The sequence below is a fragment of the Erithacus rubecula genome (genome assembly GCF_903797595.1).
Source record: "Erithacus rubecula genome assembly, contig: SUPER_Z_unloc_2, whole genome shotgun sequence".
In the NCBI taxonomy this organism is placed as follows: Eukaryota; Metazoa; Chordata; class Aves; order Passeriformes; family Muscicapidae; genus Erithacus; species Erithacus rubecula.
Genome location: NW_027635860.1, coordinates 2,079,484 through 2,091,530, shown reverse-complemented (window position 1 = coordinate 2,091,530; position 12,047 = coordinate 2,079,484).

Here is a 12,047-nt window from a genome sequence, read left to right as displayed (position 1 = left end):
CTATTAGAAAAATACTTTAAAAGGAACAACTTCTCTACTTGCTTTCTGATTTATTTATCTGAAAATGCTGTCACAACTTTGAAAAAATTATGTTTTACCTGCTTGTTTCTGCTCAAGTAGCTGCCATACATTGTGCAAAGAGTAGATATCCCTTGATTGTGTAAGTTTTCCCGGGATAATTATATCTTTGACAAAAGTAATAACTACTTTGTATGAAATATTTTGTTCAGAGAATCTAGAATTTTGAGGGGAAACACAAACAAACAAATCTTCCAAGAAGCATAAGGGATTTCCCAAGGAAAAATTTGGATTTTTGTTTTATCTTTCTATGATTGCATTCAAAACATCTAAAAAAAATTAAAACGATTGAAAGAAAACACTTTTAGATTTAAAATATGATACTTCAGTGAGTAAAAATATGTGCATGAAATATCAACCACGAAATCCATTCAACAAATTTCTACAAGAAAACAGTTGCTCTGTTTTAAAAATATATCGTATAAAATATATAAATCATAATTTTTACTAGCATTTTTTACTTACAATACAAATAGTATATTTGATTAGTGTTGTTGGAAACCTTAACTTAGCTTAAGAGAACATCACAGCTGAAGATAGAATAATCCCTGTTTCCATTCTATCATTTCACTTATTCAATGAGCAGTTTATGGCATATTTTCTCTACTGAGTTACCCAGTACATTGTGGCCCCAATTCAGCAGAATATATTCTTTTTAGCATGGAATATCCTAATGGAACTAAGCCAATTAAACTAGAGGTCTCAAAACAAAAATTATAAAAGGTTAATATTGTGCATAAAATAAAGACAACATCACAATATTTTGCTTTAGAATTGCTGTATTTTAAGAGATGCTACAAAATAAAGGTATAAGTTTGCATTTAAAAGCACTGTCCCCAAATCACTAATGTGGGAATTAAGCTTGTTTTGATTATTGAAAGAAAGTGCTTGCAATTATGTCCATTTTAACTTTTCTTTTTTAAAATAAGAAAGTTAATAATTTTCTTATGCCTAAACATATCTAAATGTAGCTCAAAATATAGTTTACCAGTTGAATGTATTTTTACACTTAAATGTGGCTCTAGTGAAGAGAGAAACTATGAAATTCAATTTGTGACTCATACACATCTAACATTCTCAGGGCAATGGCATCAATCATGAAATCTGACAAATTTGCTTTGGAAAATCCTGCTACTTGTATTTCATTCAGCCTTCAAAGAAAAAGTTTGCTTGTTGGGGAACAGGCATTTACAACACCGATGAACATCAGCATGAAACAAATTGCAGAAAATATCAAGTACTCAGGTTTGTTTATCAATTTAGATTGTGGCCTTGAGGTAAGACTGCAGAAAACTTACAGATTTACAATCTCATGCCACAAGCTTCTAAGAGAAATTTTCCCATGGGTAAGCTTCTGAAATTTCAGATGATCATGAGATAAATATTAATTATTTTCTCTGATGATAAAATAAGCATATATGTCTTACTTTTTTTTTGTATTATCTTGACTATGGTTGTCTTCAGGAACTGTGTCTATGCAAAATCTAGATAAGTAAAAAAGACTTTGGATTTTAAAGGTAGGCTAGTTGGTCAGACTCCTGTCCCACATGGGAACCCATCCTTCCAGGCTGGAAGATGCAAGGCTGATGACAGCAGGCTGATCCTGATGAATTTTCATTTAATTTCATATTTGGAAACAATTTTATATGGTTGTGGCTCCAAGCTGCTAGGTGTATGTGCCAGCCACAGAAGAAGGGGGTGTGAATATCTTCTAAGTGCTCTGTGGACAAAGACATGAAAGTTTCCCTGGGGCAAGGAGGAAAAATTGCTGATTATTCTTAATAAATACAGTACAGGCCTAGGAATTCCTGAAGTAGTATATTCCACCACTTCCATTATGTATAATTCTTTCCACATGGCTGAGACAAGCAGAACTGATATGGAGAGAGGTTATCATATCACCCAAAGGAAACAGCCACAAAGAATTTAGAGGCCACACATTGCTCGTTTGGGCTGGACTGGTAAGACTGGCTGCTGTGGCCATCAAAACTTACCCTCTATCATTTCTCTCACTATAATCTTCTATAAAGTAGGAGGGAAGAAAAGGATAAGCCAGCAACCAACTAAACCAAACTTTGAAAGACTGGAGATAGGCTTGAAGGCATATCTGTGCAGCACAATACCAAAACATTTGAGCAGGGGAGACAACCCCATTCCTCCCTATTCCTGGGACATGGACAGTACACATCATCTGATATCACTACCTACAGGTATTTTTATATTAAATTAGTGGTTCAAGTCTATTATTAGCTGTATTTTTCTTTATTTCACCAATAATTATAAATGAGAAAGCAAGGAATTGGAATTTCTTTGTCCTTACAGTTTGTATGTCACTAATCCTTGTCTCTGGCTCCTTTTATTCAAGTAATCACCACTAGGAATTTTAAAACTAGAACTTAGATTTTTCAGCTTACTAATTATTTTCTCTCAATAATGTTTTAAACAGATTTCAACTATTCAGCACCTAGTGCAAGATAAGAGAGTATCTGATAAAACCATGCCCTGTCACTTGCAGCATTTCTCTTCTGCCATGGTATATTGTACAAAAGGTGACTAATATGCTAAACCAGTGATATTTGGTAAATTCAGTTTATAAGTATTTTTCCCTCTCAAGCACACAGCGAGATCACTGCTACTACCCTGAAAGTAGCATTTCCCAAGCAGCATAAGGCTGCAGAATTTATTAGCTGGAGAACATTTTCTACAGATTGACCTCCCTATTCTGATGTAAAGGTTCAGACCTCAACTATTCTCATATTCTTGCCTTTTCCCAAAGTGTGATTTCCTGAGCAGAGGGGAGTCAGAATTTTCCTTATCTATTCCTTGCAGTATCAGGCAGGAAATTATAGATTTTATTGAAGATCTAAAATTTGCCATTCTCTTCCATTTATTTAGCTTCACTCTTTTAAACCAGGGACATGGGAAATAAAAAGTCTTATCTTCATCTTCAATACACTCAGTGATTCATCTCTTCTGTTTCCAGAGTTGTATTTGAAAGCCTTTTCACACTGAAGAGTTCTCAGCATGCTGCTTTATGCTTAAACAGTAGCTGACAGATCCTGCACAAAAAAGAGTCTCCTTTTCAATGCTTCATTTTCAATGAAGCTGAGGCTCGCATGGGGGCATATTCTTAGAAGAGAGCTCACCACTGACACCAGTTTTCAGCAGAATGATACATTACAGAATGGGCAGGCATGAATAAGTTTAGACCACTGCCATGCAAAAATCCCTTGGGTTTTAAAGGAAGTAAAGAAGTGGTTTCTCAAAAAAACACTGCCAGTGGTAAGAGAAAGAAAATCCTGTTTTGTGCATTTACAGTGCACCCATTGGTAAGTGCAACAACTGAACCAATCTGACTTAATTTTACATTTTTTACTGCCATAAGTGAAAGAAAAAAGTACGCAGAATGTGAAAAATAAGTGCTGAAAAGAAGGCTGAAAATTTAATAAAGTATCCAGGGACTAAAATTTTGCAGGATAACAGTAGGTATCAGAGGTAACAATTTTTTGTGTAAGTGCAGAAAAAGCAGAGATGATGAGCAGGCCAAAGAGCAGATATATGAGCACTCATTATATCTTTCACTCCTTTAATATGCCATCATACTTATATTTTTCACTTAATTTTAACTGAGGAGGCTATTTTGAACTGGTTGATAACACAATCAGTACCAGACATAAGAATTCAGTATAGAATAGGGCAGGAAGACACCAGTGAGAACCCTTAGGATAATTTAGATATTGCAAAAGTCTTCACCAATATCTTGGATGCTTGGAGAACTGGGTTGCTGCTGTAAAACCAGAAGTCACTTCACATAACAGTGAGTTTTGTGAGAACAAAACAAAACAAAACAATAAAACAAAATAGGACAAGTGTTAAACTGGTTTAAACTTCAGTGTTTAAAATCTCTTAATTTGCTTCACTATGGCCTCTGGAGAAGCAAATCCAACAATTTCCTATTATGTAAAAGCCTAACAAAAACTGAGATTCTCCAAGCTCTCCTGAACTTTGGGCTTTTCTGAGCACAGGAGGCTGTGCTTGGCCCATCTCCATCTTTGACAGTAAAAACACACTGAGGCTTCACCATGCTTTACAGAATAAAATCAACATTTCTTGAAGATACTTAGTTTCAGTCACTCAAAAATTCAAGATGTTTGACCATGCTGCTCAAAATTAGAGCAGGGAAATTTGATATATTATCCTTATATATCAATATATATATTGGTAGATACACCAATTCTCTAACTCTGTTCTGATTTTTCAGGTCCACTGCTGAGATTGACATTGAAAACTAGGAGTCCACACTGATGCCTTTTCTTTAAAAGCCTTCTATGATAATTCTGATCAGGAGCTCCCATCTACTCTCTGGTTAAGTGATTTCAGTTTCTCCTCCTGGTTTCACTGGACACCTCCACAATGGTTCTAAACCCTCTTGAACTTGGATGAATTTTTCCAAATATTTCTTCTGAGGTTTACATATGGAGGCTCTATTTTCTGCCATGTCAGTGCTGTATACACCACTCTCTAAGCCTGTGCAATAAAATGTCCTAGTTGTGATTCCTTAGTAAGCATTTGCTGGTACACTTACAGCAATAAATGCTTTCTAAAAAGTTATCTTCCTTGTCTGCCATTTGTCTATCTAGGTCACAAGCGTGATGACTGCAATAATGCATTTTAACAGCAATCTCCCAAAGGAAAGACCCCAAAAATCTTGGGGTCTTTTGAAAATTTTATTTCAGGGATGCATTGTTATGTCTTAGGAGAAAAGCATTGGGATTATATCTGTAGCTTGTATTACCAATAAGCTTTGCCAGGGTGTAGTACATACCAAAAGAGTTTGATTCACAACAGCACAGTTAAATTATTTTGTTGAGGCTTTTTCTGGTGCTTTTTAAATAAAAATAATGGAAAGATACTATTAAAGCTCAACCCTCCAAAATTAAAGATAAACATTTTTCTTTCTGGTTCTTGAGTTATTTCTACTTCCAAAAAAAAAGCATCAAATTAAACTTTGAAGAAAAACATATGGTTTTTAACATAATTTAGTAAAATTTAAGGTATTATATAGTACAACAGTAGTGTTTGCTGAAGACCTCACTTTTTTTTTCTTTTTTTTTTCTTTTTTTTTTTTTTTTTTAATGTAAATTGTTATCTGAGCACTCTAGCTGTAGATGGAGAGGTTACACTAAGTGGAAATCATGTAGCCTCTGACCCCTCTTAGCCTGGCTATTAGAGCTGGAGGCTTCACTTAACTCAGCGGTTTTATGCAGAAACTCAACCTGACCCGATTGTTCAGGAACTAAAAAGTTTTAATACTAGAAAACAACAAACAGCAAGCTGAATAGTTTGTACTGGATGAACCAGGAAAGACGGCACAGAGATGCTAATTCCAAGCACGAGGGCAAATGGCCAAAAGCAAGTGTTGAGGCATGGCAGAGGTATTTATAAACTTGGAGGAGAGGTGGAATTAGGGCGGAGTTTAGGGAGGGAGACCAATAGGGAAGAGCAAATAGGAATATTAAAATTATTGCAGCCAAAAGGAACCAACAAGGGAAGCAGAGAACTTCCTGGCAATGATCAACATACTAGAACTGGAGAATTCTGGGGCTGATTTTTTACTCACCACTATTGCAAGGTTTTTCCCACAGATTTAAGCCATGATCATCTGCACTTATATTTGAGCTAACCCAAATAGAAGTAAAATTTATGTTACATCATAAAAATGTACTTTCATAATAGAGTTTATTGACTGCTTTGGTGTGTTAATATTCTCTGGAAGAAAAGAAGTGTTTGTAAGCTAGACCCCAACCCTGAAATTATATTGCATAGTAGTTATGGTCATTTACCTTATAAAACCAACTTGTGTAGTCTTAATTTTTTTTTTTTGCCTCTCTTTCTTTTTCATTTCATTTGAAACTCCAAACAGTTACAAGTCAAAGCCATCTGCTTCTACATGTTGAAAGGAAAGAGAAATATCTAGCTTGTGGGCATATTCTTCCAGCATAATTAAAACAGAACAAAATCCTTGTTTATGAGCAACATTTACTGAGAACTTTCTTCGCTCGCTTTTCTGGAATAGACAGTAACTTTGTGTGTTAACATTACCACATTGAAGAAATGAGAGTAAGGAAGTACTGGGTTTTGGTGATAAAAACCAGCTACCGCATTTTTGTTGGAAGCAGCACGGTGATAATTTAGGCAGTGTCTCTGCTCCAGGCAGCTCTCAGCTCCTGCTATGTTCCTCAGGACTAGGATCTGCTCACCAGAAACTGGGTGATGGTTTAGTGACAGCCACCAACTCCCGAGCAGTTCTCAGCTTCCCACTTTGTAAAGCAGACCAGGACTGTTGCTTAACATCATCTGCATCTGAGAGCCTCCGAGAGCATCCTATTTCAGAGTCTACCTGTTTTCATCAGTCTTTGCTCATTCATTTTGAAGGCAGTTTATTTAAATGTCTAATGGCCACTTTTTGGGGTACCTGGCCCTAATGCAAAACATGACACTCATGTAGGTGCTGGTGCAGTTTTCCTGCAGATAGTATGGCACTGGCTGAGATATCTCAATATGGCAAGCCAGTCTCCAGTGAATTTGCCTGTGGTGCAAATATAGTGCACTTAAAAATATGTCAGAAGGAGCTGCAAAAATATATTGATTTATTTTGAAGATTAAATATGCTTCCTAAACTTGCATACTGTCAATATGCAGCATGAATGGAAGCTGGCTAGAAGCAAGCTGTGGATGTAGCTGGCTCCATAAACTTGAACTGTGTCAGATAACCAAATATGATGTTGGTATATACAGATATAACCATGATGGATCACAGGAGCTGAATTTGTGTCAGAAAAGAAACTTGAGAAGAATCCCATGATTATGCTTTAAAAGGAGGATGTCTACCAACACTGTTGATGTTACAAAGGAAAACTTCTAAGGCATCCTGACATCCTCTCTGAATGCCATGTATGAAAGGAAAAAATTACAAAATCCTAAGCCATTTCACTTTTTTTTTTTTTTTTTCCAGAAGGATATTATTCAAATTCATTAGAATAACTCCTCAAGACATGCCCCTTATTGTTATCAAGTTTTAAAGCACATCTTCCAAGAAGAAAGCAGGCAGGAAGAACTTCCTGGACTTTAGTACTTGTCAATCAAGTGTAGTATACCGCTGTGCTACTAGTGACATAATTTAGCTTTCTGAAAACTCTTTAGTTTGCAGAACTTTATCATGGATGTCTTCCTCATCAGCTCGCTGATCAACAGCTGATTCTGCTGAAATCATCAGTAATAGCTTATTCTTTTATGCCTCATAAGTATGCAGCAGCAGTTTACTCAATTACTAGGCTTGAAACTGATTTTGGACACTAAACAACTCCTGATAATTCACAGAAATACTTATAATATTGGTTTTGTGAGCTGTCACTGTATCTCACTTTTATGGTCCACATCATCATGCTGAATAGTGAAGTTAAAATGGATTAAGAGAACAACAGCAAAAAGTTTTCAGCAAGCATTCAGCCCCCAGTCATAACATGCGCAAACATTTGCAAGGGAGAAAGTGGGGAGGATCATTTTCATTAACAGACAGGGTCATCTTTCTGAAGTGACCTGATCCCACCAGAAGTTTCAGTGGGAGCCAGCAGAGATGACCAATGCTGCCTGCCTGGTTTGCCCCCAGTTGCAGGGCTGCCCTGCTCCCCAGGTAGCCAGTGCAGCCTGCTGAGCTGCTCCAGTGCCCTGTTCCTTGACTGGACTGCCTGTATGACAGACAGGGTGCCCACACCCCTGCATGCCCTCAACTGCCCAGCTCACAGCTGCGTGAGAAATGCAGCTTTACAGACCTCTGTGTAATTCAGGATTGAAAATGCACGGAAGAGCATGCCTGGAGCAAGGGGTGTGCAACTGAGGATCCAAGAAATGTTACAGGTGTCAGACAAAGGAAAGGTCAAAGATGGCTGTCAGGATGCAGAGAGAGGAAGCCCAGGCACCTTGGCTGCATCTCATTGGGCCATCATCACAATCATTGTGTCCAAACTCAGGGGTGCAGGGAATAATCTGCCACAGTGGAAGGAGATCTCACTTGGAAGGGAAGAAGATTTTCTGATAGTAGAATCTGAAAACAAGCACTGACTCCTCACTTGGCGGGGGGGCATGGACACAGCACTGGGGAAAGCATCTGACCAAGGCACATGCTCTTAAATGTAGTCACTAAGGCCAAATTCAATGGATTTCACTACACAGATCCTACCATTAAATGCCTTTATTTCTGTCAAAAAACACCCAAAGAGCTTGATTTCTCACTTCAAGGTCAGACATGCATTTAGGCCCTTAGTGAATTCTTCTCTCCCTCAGCAGTTTCCAGTGTACTGCAATATTCATTTCCACACAACATTACTGCTATAAAGCCTTTTATTCACTTGTTTTCTACTGCCTCGGGATTTGACAACTTGCCCATTTAACACACTGCCTTCCAGGCTGCAAACAATATCACTAATCCATTTCCTGGAGAAACCATTTTTTTCTAGCTTTGAACTTTGCATAAACTTATACTTCCAATTTAATTACTTCTAATATTTGATATTTTAACCCATATAAAAAAATCCAGTGATGCTGTGGAATCAGCTCATTCAATTCTAAATACCTTGCCCAGGATTTATTCTTGTCCTAAGTATACTTTCTATGTCACATTTCAATCAGGGACAAAGCCAGATTTAATGTCATAGCTTTCTCTTTATCCTCAGCTTAATCTTAACAAATTAGGAGGTTTTTCCATTCCATTTCTCTCAATTTTATTTTTAAACAGACTCTATAAACTGTGCTCTATGGCAACTTAATATTGCAGGCATTTCAGAAGTGTTTATGGGGTGCAATAACTTGTCAGACCTTCAGAGCAATACAGACCATTTCAGACAACACAGAGCTTCCTGATTCCTTACTTGAGTTTTTTTTCCCCACAAATTATTCTGAAACTTGATGCATTTAATACTAAGAAACAGACATTTAAAAAAAAAAAAAAAGAAAGTAAAAATAAAAATTTAGGCCCTCAACTATGCAAATTGTCCACATGCCAGTTTACTAACACTTGGTTCAGCTCACATCTCAATGAGCTGAGACAGTATTTATGGCATTGCTCATTAAAAAGCCAGAACTAATGCAAATTTAAAGATTGAATGCCCTGTGTTCGTTTTAGCTTAGAACTGCTTTTATGAGGCACACAGTCTCTCCTTTAGCAATTCACCAGCAAGGCTAGTCACACAAAGAACATTATTCACTAATGGCTTCTGTATTCAGATTATTATATCCCAAGTTGTTTCAAAACATTATCATTCTTACAGTTCAGAAAATAAAAATAAGTATATGTGGATGTAGCAAAGAGGAATCAGACTTCAAACATAAGCAAGCACCTCCCGAAACAAAACCATTTGTTATTTCCACTATATTCTTCACTTCTATTTCTGAGAAAGAATCAAGATATTTAGAAGAGAGACCCAAACAGCTGAACAAAAAACCTCATAAAACCTCTTCAGCATGCATGTTTTCAGTATTCAATTGTGCTGGAGAAAAGCAACTTTAAAGTCTGAACACACCCACAGGTATTGAAAACAACAGTCTGCCAAATTTCAAGCAGATAAGCCCAGTACTCAGTAGATTTGTATTGTGTTGAACAATAGCTGTGTTGCTAGAAAACTTTCTGCCTTCTACCCTAACTCCACAACATTTCCTCCAAGAAGACTAACCTTACCACAGGCAACAAGAATTCACACAGATTACGGCTACAAGAGTTTCAATTTACTACTGCAGCTGCAGCAAATTGATTTCTGAGCTGAGAGTGGCCTTTTGGAGAATTCCCAAAAAGAGCACAATCAGTATAGAGGAAACCCCAGTGAGAAACAAGCCCTCTTCAGGAAGGCTGATTCATGTACTGGGTTGTCTATGAACCTAAACTCATGGATGGAAAAAATAATGTACACCAACTCAAGATCTGTGTTTTCATGAAAATGACATAATAAATGACATGCTGCAATGAAGTAATCTCCTCTCCTCTCCTCTCCTCTCCTCTCCTCTCCTCTCCTCTCCTCTCCTCTCTCCTCTCCTGCTTCCTCTCCTCCTCCCTCTCCTCTCCTCTCCTCTCCTCTCCTCTCCCTCCTTCCTCTCCTCTCCTCTCCCTCCTCCTCCTCTCCTCTCCTCTCCTCCTCCTCTCCTCTCCTTCTCCTCTCCTCTCCTCTCCTCTCCTCTCCTCCTCTCTCCTCTCCTCTCCTCCTCCGTACCCTCCTCTCCTCTCCTCTCCTCCTCCTCTCCTCTCCTCTCCTCTCCTCTCCTCTCCTCTCCTCTCCTCTCCTCTCCTCTCCATTGCCTGCCAACTGGTTATAATAATGCATTGAAAATATAATTGTGGACAGGATTCTTGTTGCTGGGTTGCCCTAATAGAAAGTTAATATACCACATGAGAGTGTCCAGCATTTTTTCCACAACCAGATGACTTGCAATCCAAATCAGATGACTGGTGAGGAAAAAGAGCCCTCAACAATATGTAATTTGTAACTCAATGTTCTGACTCTTGGAGTCAGTGTCTCATGGTCAGCAATTAGCCATATCAGGATCATTGCAACAAGTTTCCAGTTGCAAAGATTCACAAAGTCAACTTCCATGACTAGAAAATCCTGGCAAGTACCTCTGTTAGGAAGAGGGTTGACTGTCAGGATGAGCAGACTTGCTGCTCCCAGGGGGAAGCTCACTAAGAAACAAAAAGGAAGAAATCTAGAAAGATAGAGGAATCTGGTCAGAAACTGCTTCCTAAAGCACATGTTCATACAACTCCACCTCAGCTCAAACTTGAGCTACATCTGTTCTTCAGCAGAAATCTGCCTGGAATGTCTTTTTGTTTGGAAAGGAGGGGAGGGGGCAATGTTCCTACAAATCCCAAATCTTTTACAGATTTAGATTCATGGACTTAGAGATAAGTATCACATAAAGAAATTAATTTCTCTTTACCATTGTTCTGCTGTCCTCCTTTCAGACAATGGACTTTAAGTGGGCACAGGCCTATCAAATTTGATTTACAGCTCTGAGTTTGCACTGCCACCAGGTTGCTGAGAAATTAGTTGAACCATGGCACATGTCATGCTCCTAACTATGAATCTAGGAACATGAATAGGGGTGTAGCAGTGTTCTGAGTCCAAACGAATATCATGGGAAATAAGAGATAGAGCAGAGAAAGCTTTTCAATGCAAGCAGGATCTCACAGACACAAGAGTCTTTCCTGCACTCAATAATGCATTTCTCCAGAATGCAAATAATGAGGTACACAAATAAACAGGTTATGGCTGTGCAGGTAAGGCCCCCAGCAGAACTATCAATCCACAGAAATGTGTATGCTTCTTAGTCCACAAAGACTAATAAAGGAAATTAAAAAAAAAAAATTAAAATTACATAGACAATTCAAAAATACTTCTAAAGAAGCTATATGGGAAGAAGTGCTGTTGTTAAAACAAAAAAGTGTAATCCATTATAAATACTAGGTGCTAAATTTTAAAATTTATCTTGTGCAACAAAGAGATGATACACTTTATCTAACACCTGTCACTTGTTACAGCAGGTAACTGCTATTCTAACTTTTCAAATCTAGATCCATCTTCTAACCAGTAAAACCGAGAAAACAGTTGACAGAAGCATTGCATTTGTTGTGCTGAATGGATGTCTTATGGCTGACTAGGTCCTCTGTAAATTTGTATTTCAGTGAATTACTCAATTTACAGGAGTACAGAATAACCACACAGAATAGATCCTTGAAACGTATTCAGCAGTCTGATCTGGTTCAAAATCTCTTTGAACTAATCAGTGGGACTGAGGTAGGGAAGTTTGTGGCTGTCCTTCCTGATCTTCCAGTGATAGATAGCAGAGATGCACAGTGTCCACACAGGTTCTGCTATTATGGTTATTCATCCACCATTCACATACCAAATAAGTGAATTAAAGGA